General features: G+C 34.8%; 1 long non-coding RNA gene and 4 pseudogenes across 9 annotated transcripts; 1 reads left to right on the top strand and 4 right to left on the bottom strand.

Annotated features, from left to right (window-relative positions):
• The first annotated feature begins 1639 nt into the window (after nucleotides 1-1639).
• On the top strand, nucleotides 1640-16192 carry LOC148612420 (uncharacterized). 9 transcript variants are annotated; one of them, XR_015924389.1, is made up of 13 exons: nucleotides 1640-1707; nucleotides 1978-2123; nucleotides 3137-3236; nucleotides 3863-3999; nucleotides 6043-6188; nucleotides 7203-7373; nucleotides 7930-8066; nucleotides 10106-10251; nucleotides 11266-11436; nucleotides 12003-12139; nucleotides 14179-14324; nucleotides 15339-15509; nucleotides 16074-16192. It is a non-coding gene; the product is annotated as an uncharacterized LOC148612420 (long non-coding RNA). The 9 variants fall into 9 exon arrangements; XR_015924390.1 differs by lacking the exon at nucleotides 15339-15509; XR_015924387.1 differs by lacking the exon at nucleotides 16074-16192 and having other exon boundaries at nucleotides 7203-7302; nucleotides 15339-15438.
• Nucleotides 1701-4276, bottom strand: LOC148612423 (uncharacterized; annotated as a pseudogene).
• Nucleotides 5772-8341, bottom strand: LOC148612422 (uncharacterized; annotated as a pseudogene).
• Nucleotides 9645-12608, bottom strand: LOC148612421 (uncharacterized; annotated as a pseudogene).
• On the bottom strand, nucleotides 13718-16335 carry LOC148612419 (uncharacterized; annotated as a pseudogene).
• Nucleotides 16336-17449: the final 1114 nt, after the last annotated feature.

Below are 17449 nucleotides of genomic sequence, written 5' to 3'. Positions count from 1 at the left end.
ATAAAAGATACAAAAAAAAATAGGCAAAAACAGGTCGTCAACATGCCGAATGTTTTAAATGGAAACAGTTGAATTTGTTCCTTTTCATCATACCATGGATATTTGATTAATGGTGGCATTCCGAGTGTGTGTTCACCACCTGCTATCCGAAAGAAAAGACCAACGAAATACCCAGTTACCGAACCGTACGTATTTACACCAAAAAAAGAAAATAACGCAAAGCATTTGCTATGATGATTTTTTTCTTTCTTGTGACACAAATTGATAATCAAACTGCATAATATTATGAAATGAGTGTCATGAGTGTTGAAAATACAGATTTTTCCCAATTTCCGGTCACAGCTAATCAGTACGATAATAGTACAACAAAAAGGCGAAAGAATTACACCTACATCTATTTAATATAACAAGAAAGACTCAAATAGTGAAAATGAGAAAATCATTCTTTTAGAAAATTCCAGAAGAATTGTTACACTAATCAATATGGAAATTCGTTCAAGTGAGTTGAAAAGGTGAAAGGCCCAATCGAATAGAAACGACGGCAAGTAATGTTATGGAATTGAATTAAGTGTTCAGATAATACCTATAAATATGACATTGATGACCCTAAAACTTCTGTAGTGATGACTTCAATCTTGTAGCAGCGTAACCCTGTTCCAGAATCCTACTTGTTAGAAGCTTAGCGCGATACAAAAAGTGTAGTTTCGGCAAGCTCTCGCATAACGTATGGTTTGTGATATGAACACTCCATACGCAGGTGCTGAAGGATACAAATGCGCAATTATTTGTTTACATTCTACCGGGAACTTTTTTACCCCGACATGGTACTGAGTACTGAATACAAGGTGGTACCTGATTGGTTGGATATGGCTTGAAATTTATTGTCATTTCAAAGCTTACCCATTTTTGATTGATTTTATTTTGGTAATAATTAATAAAATGTTATAGTGTTGAAATGATTTCTCATAAATGAAATCTAGGTGCTTCATTTTTTTTGCTGTGTATTTTGTGCTGAATTTTCAAGAGTCCATATCAACTGAAATTTAGGTCAACTTTTGCCGCATGACCATGTACTTTTTTTTTGTGCAAATAAAAAGTATGCTTTTCTAGTTTTAGGAACTGAAACTCATTTTCTGCTAATTTGTGTGGTTTTCTTGAAATTAATTTTCAAACTACATAGGTACCCTATGGAAAATGCATTACAAATAATTGCGCTCTTGTATCCTATAGAGAATGTGTACTTTCACATTCACTTTTTTCCTTCATCACTGTTTTTTGGTGCTTAGCTTTCCTGCAAACTCTGTGGTGACTTTGATCATTCTTTTTTCAAAATGGATGCTTTTTGGGCTGATATTGAGAAAAAGTTTTTCAAAAAGGCTATTTTAATGGGCAATGGTAAGGGATGTATTGAATGGATAGGGGCACGGAAGTCCAAGTCAGGTTATGGGGTCCAAGTTGTGAAATGGCCTGATGGAGAGGGCAAAAGGGAGACTGCACACAGGCTTTCCTACATGATAAGGCATAGGATCACAAGGGATGACTTTCAAAAATCTTTTAATGACAAAGAGTGCAGCCATATCTGCCATGAGAAACTGTGTGTCAATCCAGACCACATAGCCATAGAACAACATGAGTTTAACCAGGAGAGAATTCACTGCAAAAGTCAAGGCCTCTGCTCAAAATCACACAAACCATATTGTTTAATATGTAATTTTATTAATATAAAAACTATTTTCTAACAGAAATTCTCCTTTTCTTGCTTTTTACACTGTAGGAATGGTCTGTGTGTTTGTTTCGAGAAGAAGGTTTCTGTTCTTTTTCACTTTTCAGTAGCAAGTTTTTCTCGTACGCAATAATTTCACTTAATTTTTCATACATTTTGTACAGTTTTTCACGTTTTTCACTTCTATATTTCTTGTATTGCATTTTGTGCTTATGCTGCTTTTGTAAAATGTCTAATTTCTGCACACTTTTCAGAGCCTGGTAAGCTGTACTCCCAACTGGAATGTCACAGTGTAAGGCACTGCACAACTCAAGGATGGGTTCACCTGGACCAAGATTTACACTATGGATGGCTTAGTGTGCCCTTCCAGAATAGTTCTTTTTGTACGTTACATTTGAAGGTAAGGAACGCCTTATGCTACGATTCACACCCTCGACAAAGTTAGTGTTCATATTAAGCCTGGTCTTCTCAAGTGCTTTTGGTCCGAGGCGCTTATTTACTGCGATACGAATAAAATCCATGTTTTCATGGGTATGCATGATTTTGAATGTCTTTGGTAGTAGACTTCTCCTCTTGAGCCACTCACTCTTGCCACATACAAAAGAATATTTCTTGCATAAGTCATGTTTTGCCATGTAGCACTGGATAACTGCATCAACTGTATGAGACATCTTTGATTTAACTCTTTTAAAATTTCCTCCAAATTGCTTAGTACATACAGCAAGTTCAGAATTGCACCTTTCAGTTAAGTCTGTTGCAAAGTTATTCAGTAGCTTTTGGCGTTGCTTTTGTGTCCGTGCCGGCATGATTTTTAGGAGACTTTTGTCTTTCTTCACACTTTTCCGCATATTTTCCGACAAATGCCTGGTATCAATGAAATGCTGAGGCTCAGTTTTTGATTTTCCCTCCTCATACAAATCAACTGCAGCTCTGTAAGCTGAACTGTCTGGACCAGTAACTAAATAGTCTACTTCTATGTTGTCTTTCCAAAGGTCTTCAAGGCACTCCCTGACCCATGCATATTCATCACCAATGCTCTTCACCATTGGAATATTAGCACTGCATTCATCTGTACATTCAGAGTGGAGTTGGCCTGAGTCAAAATCAACATCTAGTGAAGAATGCTCTGAACAGAGCTTATTTTTGTCAACCAAATTAACAATATTATGTTTTTTTTTTTGTTACATTTTCAGCTGATGTATACACAACCTGATTAGATGGTTGGAACTGTGTGCGTCCAATTCCTGAGTAGGGTCTGTTGCTGTACATGCCATCCATTTGAACACTAATACATCTTGGATTTTTCTTTCCTCGGAGGCGGTTTATTTCGACTAATTCTTCCCTTCTTCTTTTCATGTCTTGTTTTACAACTTGTACAATGTTTTTATATACTTGATTTGTCCTTCTTTGCAGGCTAGAGGCTGCTGGAGTTGAAATATTGCCACTTAGAAAGATTTTGCGCAAGCTTGTAGGACCAATTGGAGTCTGACTCAGGCCAACTAGTACACCAGTTGTTAGTTTTGAGGGTTTCCTACCCGGTCTGCCGGTTTCAAGTTCCTCATACTGTGTATACATCTTCGAAAAGTATTTACACGATGCGCAAATAAGTCGAAATCTTGATGAGAAACCTCTTTTTTCTTCTTTGTCCAAATCGTATAGTAAAATACCATCACAGTCTGGACTTTTCATCATATGCTCTCTAAATGCGCAATTCCACATGTTTTCTGACTTGTAAAGGCACAGCACTCTGTGGGAATCAGAATTCAACCTGAAAATCAGAAAAGAAACCATATTTAATGTCCTATAGTTATTTCTATATTCAAATGCAATTTAGAGTTATCTCCCCCTTAATTTTAATATTTTTTTAATGGAGCTTTTATGTATATTGGGCTGATATCTAGTTGATTTTTTCCTACTTTATAACTTAAATGAAGATTAATTACTATACAAAGTGCGAGAATTTGTGTCCATGGAAATAAATTTGCAAGTTTTAAGGAAAAAACATCCTAAATAGTTTGAAAATTGTGCACATATGCCATATATTTTTAATTTTTTTTCAAAATCTACATTAATAAACTGTTTGATTGTAAGTTAATTATGTTATTTATTATTACATGTCCTACCTTTTTTCTTTTTTAGCTCCTTTCTTAGATTTCCTAGCAACAGGAGCAGATTTAGATTTTGGTCGCAGTAACTTGGCCGCACAACAGGACCGCTCTGCCTTCTCCTCTGGATCAGTGTATGGATCATTAACAACCAGTTCATGAGTTTTCCTTGTAAGTCTAATGTATTTAGGTGTTTCTAAGTCACTTTTCGCTGTTGAAAGTTTAGTCCTTGCTTTGTTGTGAGGTAAATTCCCAGATTTAAATGTGTATTTATTTCCTTTTTTGAATCCTGACATTTTATAAATTTGAAATGTTGACTCTATTAATTTAGCTTTGATAAGTGTTGGTGTGCTCTGATGCAAGTTTATTTTATACCCTTGTTTTGCAGTACAAGTTGATGTGAAAAGTTCAGTCTTTGCACTATTTACAGGATAAACAACAGGTGCCCCCCCCCCCTTCAAACATATACAATCCTTCAAAGATGCCATTTGATGATCTTATGGCTCTTCTATAATTATCATGATGACAAGCAAAATTTGTTGCTGTCATCCTGGTACCTCTTATCACCAACAATTAAAAATTACATGATAAAGTTAGAAAGTGCATCTTCATTTCACTTAATTTAGAAAGTTTTAAGGAAAATTTCCAACTTTTGGCCATTTTTTTGTATTTGTTCTATTAGAAGGGTAGATTCTACCCTTTATAAATTTAGATTTCAACTTGTACATGCATAAAAGGAGTATTGCTTAAAGTATTGGAAAACATAAGTCATAATAATTTCTAAGATATTTTAATAAGAAAATTTTCCATTTTTAATTTTTCATTTTTGCTTTCTGTGGAAATTTTTCATCACTGGCCGCAAACTCGCACATCAAACTAAAAAGGGAATATCTCGACTAAACTTGAACGGATTTTCACCTAACTTGGTTTCTGTACTTGTAATAAGATGTGCTTTATGAATGCGAACTTGAGTACTGATTCTTAACCGCTTCATGTTTTCTATAGGATACAAATGCGCAATTATTTGTTTACATTCTACCGGGAACTTTTTTACCCCGACATGGTACTGAGTACTGAATACAAGGTGGTACCTGATTGGTTGGATATGGCTTGAAATTTATTGTCATTTCAAAGCTTACCCATTTATGATTGATTTTATTTTGGTAATAATTAATAAAATGTTATAGTGTTGAAATGATTTCTCATAAATGAAATCTAGGTGCTTCATTTTTTTGCTGTGTATTTTGTGCTGAATTTTCAAGAGTCCATATCAACTGAAATTTAGGTCAACTTTTGCCGGATGACCATGTACTTTTTTTTGTGCAAATAAAAAGTATGCTTTTCTAGTTTTAGGAACTGAAACTCATTTTCTGCTAATTTGTGTGGTTTTCTTGAAATTAATTTTCAAACTACATAGGTACCCTATGGAAAATGCATTACAAATAATTGCGCTCTTGTATCCTATAGAGAATGTGTACTTTCACATTCACTTTTTTCCTTCATCACTGTTTTTTGGTGCTTAGCTTTCCTGCAAACTCTGTGGTGACTTTGATCATTCTTTTTTCAAAATGGATGCTTTTTGGGCTGATATTGAGAAAAAGTTTTTCAAAAAGGCTATTTTAATGGGCAATGGTAAGGGATGTATTGAATGGATAGGGGCACGGAAGTCCAAGTCAGGTTATGGGGTCCAAGTTGTGAAATGGCCTGATGGAGAGGGCAAAAGGGAGACTGCACACAGGCTTTCCTACATGATAAGGCATAGGATCACAAGGGATGACTTTCAAAAATCTTTTAATGACAAAGAGTGCAGCCATATCTGCCATGAGAAACTGTGTGTCAATCCAGACCACATAGCCATAGAACAACATGAGTTTAACCAGGAGAGAATTCACTGCAAAAGTCAAGGCCTCTGCTCAAAATCACACAAACCATATTGTTTAATATGTAATTTTATTAATATAAAAACTATTTTCTAACAGAAATTCTCCTTTTCTTGCTTTTTACACTGTAGGAATGGTCTGTGTGTTTGTTTCGAGAAGAAGGTTTCTGTTCTTTTTCACTTTTCAGTAGCAAGTTTTTCTCGTACGCAATAATTTCACTTAATTTTTCATACATTTTGTACAGTTTTTCACGTTTTTCACTTCTATATTTCTTGTATTGCATTTTTTGCTTATGCTGCTTTTGTAAAATGTCTAATTTCTGCACACTTTTCAGAGCCTGGTAAGCTGTACTCCCAACTGGAATGTCACAGTGTAAGGCACTGCACAACTCAAGGATGGATTCACCTGGACCAAGATTTACACTATGGATGGCTGAGTGTGCCCTTCCAGAATAGTTCTTTTTGTACGTTACATTTGAAGGTAAGAAACGCCTTATGCTACGATTCACACCCTCGACAAAGTTAGTGTTCATATTAAGCCTGGTCTTCTCAAGTGCTTTTGGTCCGAGGCGCTTATTTACTGCGATACGAATAAAATCCATGTTTTCATGGGTATGCATGATTTTGAATGTCTTTGGTAGTAGACTTCTCCTCTTGAGCCACTCACTCTTGCCACATACAAAAGAATATTTCTTGCATAAGTCATGTTTTCCCATGTAGCACTGGATAACTGCATCAACTGTATGAGACATCTTTGATTTAACTCTTTTAAAATTTCCTCCAAATTGCTTAGTACATACAGCAAGTTCAGAATTGCACCTTTCAGTTAAGTCTGTTGCAAAGTTATTCAGTAGCTTTTGGCATTGCGTTGCTTTTGTGTCCGTGCCGGCATGATTTTTAGGAGACGTTTGTCTTTCTTCACACTTTTCCGCATATTTTCCGACAAATGCCTGGTATCAATGAAATGCTGAGGCTCAGGTTTTGACTTTCCCTCCTCATACAAATCAACTGCAGCTCTGTAAGCTGAAATGTCTGGATCAGTAACTAAATAGTCTACTTCTATGTTGTCTTTTAAAAGGTCTTCAAGGCACTCCCTGGCCCATGCATATTCATCACCAATGCTCTTCACCATTGGAATATTAGCACTGCATTCATCTGTACATTCAGAGTGGAGTTGGCCTGAGTCAAAATCAACATCTAGTGAAGAATGCTCTGAACAGAGCTTATTTTTGTCAACCAAATTAACAATATTATGTTTTTTTGTTACATTTTCAGCTGATGTATACACAACCTGATTAGATGGTTGGAACTGTGTGCGTCCAATTCCTGAGTAGGGTCTGTTGCTGTACATGCCATCCATTTGAACACTAATACATCTTGGATTTTTCTTTCCTCGGAGGCGGTTTATTTCGACTAATTCTTCCCTTCTTCTTTTCATGTCTTTTTTTACAACTTGTACAATGTTTTTATATACTTGATTTGTCCTTCTTTGCAGGCTAGAGGCTGCTGGAGTTGAAATATTGCCACTTATAAAGATTTTGCGCAAGCTTGTAGGACCAATTGGAGTCTGACTCAGGCCAACTAGTACACCAGTTGTTAGTTTTGAGGGTTTTCTACCCGGTCTGCCGGTTTCAAGTTCCTCATACTGTGTATACATCTTCGAAAAGTATTTACACGATGCGCAAATAAGTCGAAATCTTGATGAGAAACCTCTTTTTTCTTCTTTGTCCAAATCGTATAGTAAAATACCATCACAGTCTGGACTTTTCATCATATGCTCTCTAAATGCGCAATTCCACATGTTTTCTGACTTGTAAAGGCACAGCACTCTGTGGGAATCAGAATTCAACCTGAAAATCAGAAAAGAAACCATATTTAATGTCCTATAGTTATTTCTATATTCAAATGCAATTTAGAGTTATCTCCCCCTTAATTTTAATATTTTTTTTAATGGAGCTTTTATGTATATTGGGCTGATATCTAGTTGATTTTTTCCTACTTTATAACTTAAATAAAGATTAATTACTATACAAAGTGCAAGAATTTGTGTTCTTGGAAATAAATTTGCAAGTTTTAAGGAAAAAACATTCTAAATAGTTTGAAAATTGTGCACATATGGCATATATTTTTATTTTTTTTTCAAAATCTACATTAATAAACTGTTTGATTGTAAGTTAATTATGTTATTTATTATTACATGTCCTACCTTTTTTCTTTTTTAGCTCCTTTCTTAGATTTCCTAGCAACAGGAACAGATTTAGATTTTGGTCGCAGTAACTTGGCCGCAAAACTGGACCGCTCTGCCTTCTCCTCTGGATCAGTGTATGGATCATTAACAACCAGTTCATGAGTTTTCCTTGTAAGTCTAATGTATTTAGGTGTTTCTAAGTCACTTTTCGTTGTTGAAAGTTTAGTCCTTGCTTTGTTGTGAGGTAAATTCCCAGATTTAAATGTGTATTTATTTCCTTTTTTGAATCCTGACATTTTATAAATTTGAAATGTTGACTCTATTAATTTAGCTTTGATAAGTGTTGGTGTGCTCTGATGCAAGTTTATTTTATACCCTTGTTTTGCAGTACAAGTTGATGTGAAAAGTTCAGTCTTTGCGCTATTTACAGGATAAACAACAGGTGCCCCCCCTTCAAACATATACAATTCTTCAAAGATGCCATTTGATGATCTTATGGCTCTTCTATAATTATCATGATGACAAGCAAAATTTGTTGCTGTCATTCTGGTACCTCTTATCACCAACAATTAAAAATTACATGATAAAGTTAGAAAGTGCATCTTCATTTCACTTAATTTAGAAAGTTTTAAGGAAAATTTCCAACTTTTGGCCATTTTTTTGTATTTGTTCTATTAGAAGGGTAGATTCTACCCTTTATAAATTTAGATTTCAACTTGTACATGCATAAAAGGAGTATTGCTTAAAGTATTGGAAAACATAAGTCATAATAATTTCTAAGATATTTTAATAAGAAAATTTTCCATTTTTAATTTTTCATTTTTGCTTTCTGTGGAAATTTTTCATCACTGGCCGCAAACTCGCACATCAAACTAAAAAGGGAATATCTCGACTAAACTTGAACGGATTTTCACCTAACTTGGTTTCTGTACTTGTAATAAGATGTGCTTTATGAATGCGAACTTGAGTACTGATTCTTAACCGCTTCATGTTTTCTATAGGATACAAATGCGCAATTATTTGTTTACATTCTACCGGGAACTTTTTTACCCCGACATGGTACTGAGTACTGAATACAAGGTGGTACCTGATTGGTTGGATATGGCTTGAAATTTATTGTCATTTCAAAGCTTACCCATTTATGATTGATTTTATTTTGGTAATAATTAATAAAATGTTATAGTGTTGAAATGATTTCTCATAAATGAAATCTAGGTGCTTCATTTTTTTGCTGTGTATTTTGTGCTGAATTTTCAAGAGTCCATATCAACTGAAATTTAGGTCAACTTTTGCCGGATGACCATGTACTTTTTTTTGTGCAAATAAAAAGTATGCTTTTCTAGTTTTAGGAACTGAAACTCATTTTCTGCTAATTTGTGTGGTTTTCTTGAAATTAATTTTCAAACTACATAGGTACCCTATGGAAAATGCATTACAAATAATTGCGCTCTTGTATCCTATAGAGAATGTGTACTTTCACATTCACTTTTTTCCTTCATCACTGTTTTTTGGTGCTTAGCTTTCCTGCAAACTCTGTGGTGACTTTGATCATTCTTTTTTCAAAATGGATGCTTTTTGGGCTGATATTGAGAAAAAGTTTTTCAAAAAGGCTATTTTAATGGGCAATGGTAAGGGATGTATTGAATGGATAGGGGCACGGAAGTCCAAGTCAGGTTATGGGGTCCAAGTTGTGAAATGGCCTGATGGAGAGGGCAAAAGGGAGACTGCACACAGGCTTTCCTACATGATAAGGCATAGGATCACAAGGGATGACTTTCAAAAATCTTTTAATGACAAAGAGTGCAGCCATATCTGCCATGAGAAACTGTGTGTCAATCCAGACCACATAGCCATAGAACAACATGAGTTTAACCAGGAGAGAATTCACTGCAAAAGTCAAGGCCTCTGCTCAAAATCACACAAACCATATTGTTTAATATGTAATTTTATTAATATAAAAACTATTTTCTAACAGAAATTCTCCTTTTCTTGCTTTTTACACTGTAGGAATGGTCTGTGTGTTTGTTTCGAGAAGAAGGTTTCTGTTCTTTTTCACTTTTCAGTAGCAAGTTTTTCTCGTACGCAATAATTTCACTTAATTTTTCATACAGTTTGTACAGTTTTTCACGTTTTTCACTTCTATATTTCTTGTATTGCATTTTTTGCTTATGCTGCTTTTGTAAAATGTCTAATTTCTGCACACTTTTCAGAGCCTGGTAAGCTGTACTCCCAACTGGAATGTCACAGTGTAAGGCACTGCACAACTCAAGGATGGATTCACCTGGACCAAGATTTACACTATGGATGGCTGAGTGTGCCCTTCCAGAATAGTTCTTTTTGTACGTTACATTTGAAGGTAAGAAACGCCTTATGCTACGATTCACACCCTCGACAAAGTTAGTGTTCATATTAAGCCTGGTCTTCTCAAGTGCTTTTGGTCCGAGGCGCTTATTTACTGCGATACGAATAAAATCCATGTTTTCATGGGTATGCATGATTTTGAATGTCTTTGGTAGTAGACTTCTCCTCTTGAGCCACTCACTCTTGCCACATACAAAAGAATATTTCTTGCATAAGTCATGTTTTGCCATGTAGCACTGGATAACTGCATCAACTGTATGAGACATCTTTGATTTAACTCTTTTAAAATTTCCTCCAAATTGCTTAGTACATACAGCAAGTTCAGAATTGCACCTTTCAGTTAAGTCTGTTGCAAAGTTATTCAGTAGCTTTTGGCATTGCGTTGCTTTTGTGTCCGTGCCGGCATGATTTTTAGGAGACGTTTGTCTTTCTTCACACTTTTCCGCATATTTTCCGACAAATGCCTGGTATCAATGAAATGCTGAGGCTCAGGTTTTGACTTTCCCTCCTCATACAAATCAACTGCAGCTCTGTAAGCTGAAATGTCTGGATCAGTAACTAAATAGTCTACTTCTATGTTGTCTTTTAAAAGGTCTTCAAGGCACTCCCTGGCCCATGCATATTCATCACCAATGCTCTTCACCATTGGAATATTAGCACTGCATTCATCTGTACATTCAGAGTGGAGTTGGCCTGAGTCAAAATCAACATCTAGTGAAGAATGCTCTGAACAGAGCTTATTTTTGTCAACCAAATTAACAATATTATGTTTTTTTGTTACATTTTCAGCTGATGTATACACAACCTGATTAGATGGTTGGAACTGTGTGCGTCCAATTCCTGAGTAGGGTCTGTTGCTGTACATGCCATCCATTTGAACACTAATACATCTTGGATTTTTCTTTCCTCGGAGGCGGTTTATTTCGACTAATTCTTCCCTTCTTCTTTTCATGTCTTTTTTTACAACTTGTACAATGTTTTTATATACTTGATTTGTCCTTCTTTGCAGGCTAGAGGCTGCTGGAGTTGAAATATTGCCACTTATAAAGATTTTGCGCAAGCTTGTAGGACCAATTGGAGTCTGACTCAGGCCAACTAGTACACCAGTTGTTAGTTTTGAGGGTTTTCTACCCGGTCTGCCGGTTTCAAGTTCCTCATACTGTGTATACATCTTCGAAAAGTATTTACACGATGCGCAAATAAGTCGAAATCTTGATGAGAAACCTCTTTTTTCTTCTTTGTCCAAATCGTATAGTAAAATACCATCACAGTCTGGACTTTTCATCATATGCTCTCTAAATGCGCAATTACACATGTTTTCTGACTTGTAAAGGCACAGCACTCTGTGGGAATCAGAATTCAACCTTAAAATCAGAAAAGAAACCATATTTAATGTCCTACTAACACTATAGTTATTTCTATATTCAAATGCAATTTAGAGTTATCTCCCCCTTAATTTTAATATTTTTTTTAATGGAGCTTTTATGTATATTGGGCTGATATCTAGTTGATTTTTTTCCTACTTTATAACTTAAATAAAGATTAATTACTATACAAAGTGCAAGAATTTGTGTTCTTGGAAATAAATTTGCAAGTTTTAAGGAAAAAACATTCTAAATAGTTTGAAAATTGTGCACATATGGCATATATTTTTATTTTTTTTTCAAAATCTACATTAATAAACTGTTTGATTGTAAGTTAATTATGTTATTTATTATTACATGTCCTACCTTTTTTCTTTTTTAGCTCCTTTCTTAGATTTCCTAGCAACAGGAACAGATTTAGATTTTGGTCGCAGTAACTTGGCCGCAAAACAGGACCGCTCTGCCTTCTCCTCTGGATCAGTGTATGGATCATTAACAACCAGTTCATGAGTTTTCCTTGTAAGTCTAATGTATTTAGGTGTTTCTAAGTCACTTTTCGTTGTTGAAAGTTTAGTCCTTGCTTTGTTGTGAGGTAAATTCCCAGATTTAAATGTGTATTTATTTCCTTTTTTGAATCCTGACATTTTATAAATTTGAAATGTTGACTCTATTAATTTAGCTTTGATAAGTGTTGGTGTGCTCTGATGCAAGTTTATTTTATACCCTTGTTTTGCAGTACAAGTTGATGTGAAAAGTTCAGTCTTTGCGCTATTTACAGGATAAACAACAGGTGCCCCCCCTTCAAACATATACAATTCTTCAAAGATGCCATTTGATGATCTTATGGCTCTTCTATAATTATCATGATGACAAGCAAAATTTGTTGCTGTCATTCTGGTACCTCTTATCACCAACAATTAAAAATTACATGATAAAGTTAGAAAGTGCATCTTCATTTCACTTAATTTAGAAAGTTTTAAGGAAAATTTCCAACTTTTGGCCATTTTTTTGTATTTGTTCTATTAGAAGGGTAGATTCTACCCTTTATAAATTTAGATTTCAACTTGTACATGCATAAAAGGAGTATTGCTTAAAGTATTGGAAAACATAAGTCATAATAATTTCTAAGATATTTTAATAAGAAAATTTTCCATTTTTAATTTTTTATTTTTGCTTTCTGTGGAAATTTTTCATCACTGGCCGCAAACTCGCACTCCAAACTAAAAAGGGAATATCTCGACTAAACTTGAACGGATTTTCACCTAACTTGGTTTCTGTACTTGTAATAAGATGTGCTTTATGAATGCGAACTTGAGTACTGATTCTTAACCGCTTCATGTTTTCTATAGGATACAAATGCGCAATTATTTGTTTACATTCTACCGGGAACTTTTTTACCCCAACATGGTACTGAGTACTGAATACAAGGTGGTACCTGATTGGTTGGATATGGCTTGAAATTTATTGTCATTTCAAAGCTTACCCATTTTTGATTGATTTTATTTTGGTAATAATTAATAAAATGTTATAGTGTTGAAATGATTTCTCATAAATGAAATCTAGGTGCTTCATTTTTTTGCTGTGTATTTTGTGCTGAATTTTCAAGAGTCCATATCAACTGAAATTTAGGTCAACTTTTGCCGGATGACCATGTACTTTTTTTTGTGCAAATAAAAAGTATGCTTTTTTAGTTTTAGGAACTGAAACTCATTTTCTGCTAATTTGTGTGGTTTTCTTGAAATTAATTTTCAAACTACATAGGTACCCTATGGAAAATGCATTACAAATAATTGCGCTCTTGTATCCTATAGAGAATGTGTACTTTCACATTCACTTTTTTCCTTCATCACTGTTTTTTGGTGCTTAGCTTTCCTGCAAACTCTGTGGTGACTTTGATCATTCTTTTTTCAAAATGGATGCTTTTTGGGCTGATATTGAGAAAAAGTTTTTCAAAAAGGCTATTTTAATGGGCAATGGTAAGGGATGTATTGAATGGATAGGGGCACGGAAGTCCAAGTCAGGTTATGGGGTCCAAGTTGTGAAATGGCCTGATGGAGAGGGCAAAAGGGAGACTGCACACAGGCTTTCCTACATGATAAGGCATAGGATCACAAGGGATGACTTTCAAAAATCTTTTAATGACAAAGAGTGCAGCCATATCTGCCATGAGAAACTGTGTGTCAATCCAGACCACATAGCCATAGAACAACATGAGTTTAACCAGGAGAGAATTCACTGCAAAAGTCAAGGCCTCTGCTCAAAATCACACAAACCATATTGTTTAATATGTAATTTTATTAATATAAAAACTATTTTCTAACAGAAATTCTCCTTTTCTTGCTTTTTACACTGTAGGAATGGTCTGTGTGTTTGTTTCGAGAAGAAGGTTTCTGTTCTTTTTCACTTTTCAGTAGCAAGTTTTTCTCGTACGCAATAATTTCACTTAATTTTTCATACAGTTTGTACAGTTTTTCACGTTTTTCACTTCTATATTTCTTGTATTGCATTTTTTGCTTATGCTGCTTTTGTAAAATGTCTAATTTCTGCACACTTTTCAGAGCCTGGTAAGCTGTACTCCCAACTGGAATGTCACAGTGTAAGGCACTGCACAACTCAAGGATGGATTCACCTGGACCAAGATTTACACTATGGATGGCTGAGTGTGCCCTTCCAGAATAGTTCTTTTTGTACGTTACATTTGAAGGTAAGGAACGCCTTATGCTACGATTCACACCCTCGACAAAGTTAGTGTTCATATTAAGCCTGGTCTTCTCAAGTGCTTTTGGTCCGAGGCGCTTATTTACTGCGATACGAATAAAATCCATGTTTTCATGGGTATGCATGATTTTGAATGTCTTTGGTAGTAGACTTCTCCTCTTGAGCCACTCACTCTTGCCACATACAAAAGAATATTTCTTGCATAAGTCATGTTTTGCCATGTAGCACCGGATAACTGCATCAACTGTATGAGACATCTTTGATTTAACTCTTTTAAAATTTCCTCCAAATTGCTTAGTACATACAGCAAGTTCAGAATTGCACCTTTCAGTTAAGTCTGTTGCAAAGTTATTCAGTAGCTTTTGGCGTTGCGTTGCTTTTGTGTCCGTGCCGGCATGATTTTCAGGAGACGTTTGTCTTTCTTCACACTTTTCCGCATATTTTCCGACAAATGCCTGGTATCAATGAAATGCCGAGGCTCAGGTTTTCACTTTCCCTCCTCATACAAATCAACTGCAGCTCTGTAAGCTGAAATGTCTGGATCAGTAACTAAATAGTCTACTTCTATGTTGTCTTTTAAAAGGTCTTCAAGGCACTCCCTGGCCCATGCATATTCATCACCAATGCTCTTCACCATTGGAATATTAGCACTGCATTCATCTGTACATTCAGAGTGGAGTTGGCCTGAGTCAAAATCAACATCTAGTGAAGAATGCTCTGAACAGAGCTTATTTTTGTCAACCAAATTAACAATATTATGTTTTTTTGTTACATTTTCAGCTGATGTATACACAACCTGATTAGATGGTTGGAACGGTGTGCGTCCAATTCCTGAGTAGGGTCTGTTGCTGTACATGCCATCCATTTGAACACTAATACATCTTGGATTTTTCTTTCCTCGGAGGCGGTTTATTTCGACTAATTCTTCCCTTCTTCTTTTCATGTCTTTTTTTACAACTTGTACAATGTTTTTATATACTTGATTTGTCCTTCTTTGCAGGCTAGAGGCTGCTGGAGTTGAAATATTGCCACTTATAAAGATTTTGCGCAAGCTTGTAGGACCAATTGGAGTCTGACTCAGGCCAACTAGTACACCAGTTGTTAGTTTTGAGGGTTTTCTACCCGGTCTGCCGGTTTCAAGTTCCTCATACTGTGTATACATCTTCGAAAAGTATTTACACGATGCGCAAATAAGTCGAAATCTTGATGAGAAACCTCTTTTTTCTTCTTTGTCCAAATCGTATAGTAAAATACCATCACAGTCTGGACTTTTCATCATATGCTCTCTAAATGCGCAATTACACATGTTTTCTGACTTGTAAAGGCACAGCATTCTGTGGGAATCAGAATTCAACCTGAAAATCAGAAAAGAAACCATATTTAATGTCCTACTAACACTATAGTTATTTCTATATTCAAATGCAATTTAGAGTTATCTCCCCCTTAATTTTAATATTTTTTTAATGGAGCTTTTATGTATATTGGGCTGATATCTAGTTGATTTTTTCCTACTTTATAACTTAAATAAAGATTAATTACTATACAAAGTGCAAGAATTTGTGTTCTTGGAAATAAATTTGCAAGTTTTAAGGAAAAAACATTCTAAATAGTTTGAAAATTGTGCACATATGGCATATATTTTTATTTTTTTTTCAAAATCTACATTAATAAACTGTTTGATTGTAAGTTAATTATGTTATTTATTATTACATGTCCTACCTTTTTTCTTTTTTAGCTCCTTTCTTAGATTTCCTAGCAACAGGAACAGATTTAGATTTTGGTCGCAGTAACTTGGCCGCAAAACTGGACCGCTCTGCCTTCTCCTCTGGATCAGTGTATGGATCATTAACAACCAGTTCATGAGTTTTCCTTGTAAGTCTAATGTATTTAGGTGTTTCTAAGTCACTTTTCGTTGTTGAAAGTTTAGTCCTTGCTTTGTTGTGAGGTAAATTCCCAGATTTAAATGTGTATTTATTTCCTTTTTTGAATCCTGACATTTTATAAATTTGAAATGTTGACTCTATTAATTTAGCTTTGATAAGTGTTGGTGTGCTCTGATGCAAGTTTATTTTATACCCTTGTTTTGCAGTACAAGTTGATGTGAAAAGTTCAGTCTTTGCGCTATTTACAGGATAAACAACAGGTGCCCCCCTTCAAACATATACAATTCTTCAAAGATGCCATTTGATGATCTTTATGGCTCTTCTATAATTATCATGATGACAAGCAAAATTTGTTGCTGTCATTCTGGTACCTCTTATCACCAACAATTAAAAATTACATGGTAAAGTTAGAAAGTGCATCTTCATTTCACTTAATTTAGAAAGTTTTAAGGAAAATTTCCAACTTTTGGCCATTTTTTTGTATTTTTACTATTAGAAGGGTAGATTCTACCCTTAATAAATTTAGATTTCAACTTGTACATGCATAAAAGGAGTATTGCTTAAAGTATTGGAAAACATAAGTCATAATAATTTCTAAGATATTTTAATAAGAAATTTTTCCATTTTTAATTTTTTATTTTTGCTTTCTGTGGAAATTTTTCATCACTGGCCGCAAACTCGCACTCCATACTAAAAAGGGAATATCTCGACTAAACTTGAACGGATTTTCACCTAACTTGGTTTCTGTACTTGTAATAAGTTGTGCTTTATGAATGCGAACTTGAGTACTGATTCTTAACCGCTTCATGTTTTCTATAGGATACAAATGCGCAATTATTTGTTTACATTCTACCGGGAACTTTTTTACCCCGACATGGTACTGAGTACTGAATACAAGGTGGTACCTGATTGGTTGGATATGGCTTGAAATTTATTGTCATTTCAAAGCTTACCCATTTTTGATTGATTTTATTTTGGTAATAATTAATAAAATGTTATAGTGTTGAAATGATTTCTCATAAATGAAATCTAAGTGCTTCATATATCAACTGAAATTTAGGTCAACTTTTGCCGCATGACCATGTACTTTTTTTTTGTGCAAATAAAAAGTATGCTTTTCTAGTTTTAGGAACTGAAACTCATTTTCTGCTAATTTGTGTGGTTTTCTTGAAATTAATTTTCAAACTACATAGGTACCCTATGGAAAATGCATTACAAATAATTGCGC

Source organism: Perna viridis, chromosome 7 (assembly GCF_037379345.1).
Source record: "Perna viridis isolate PV_CMFRI_1.1 ecotype Kerala chromosome 7, ASM3737934v1, whole genome shotgun sequence".
Lineage (NCBI taxonomy): Eukaryota > Metazoa > Mollusca > Bivalvia > Mytilida > Mytilidae > Perna > Perna viridis.
The sequence above is the reverse complement of the archived record's forward strand: the minus strand, read 5'-3'. Positions and strand labels throughout refer to the sequence as shown.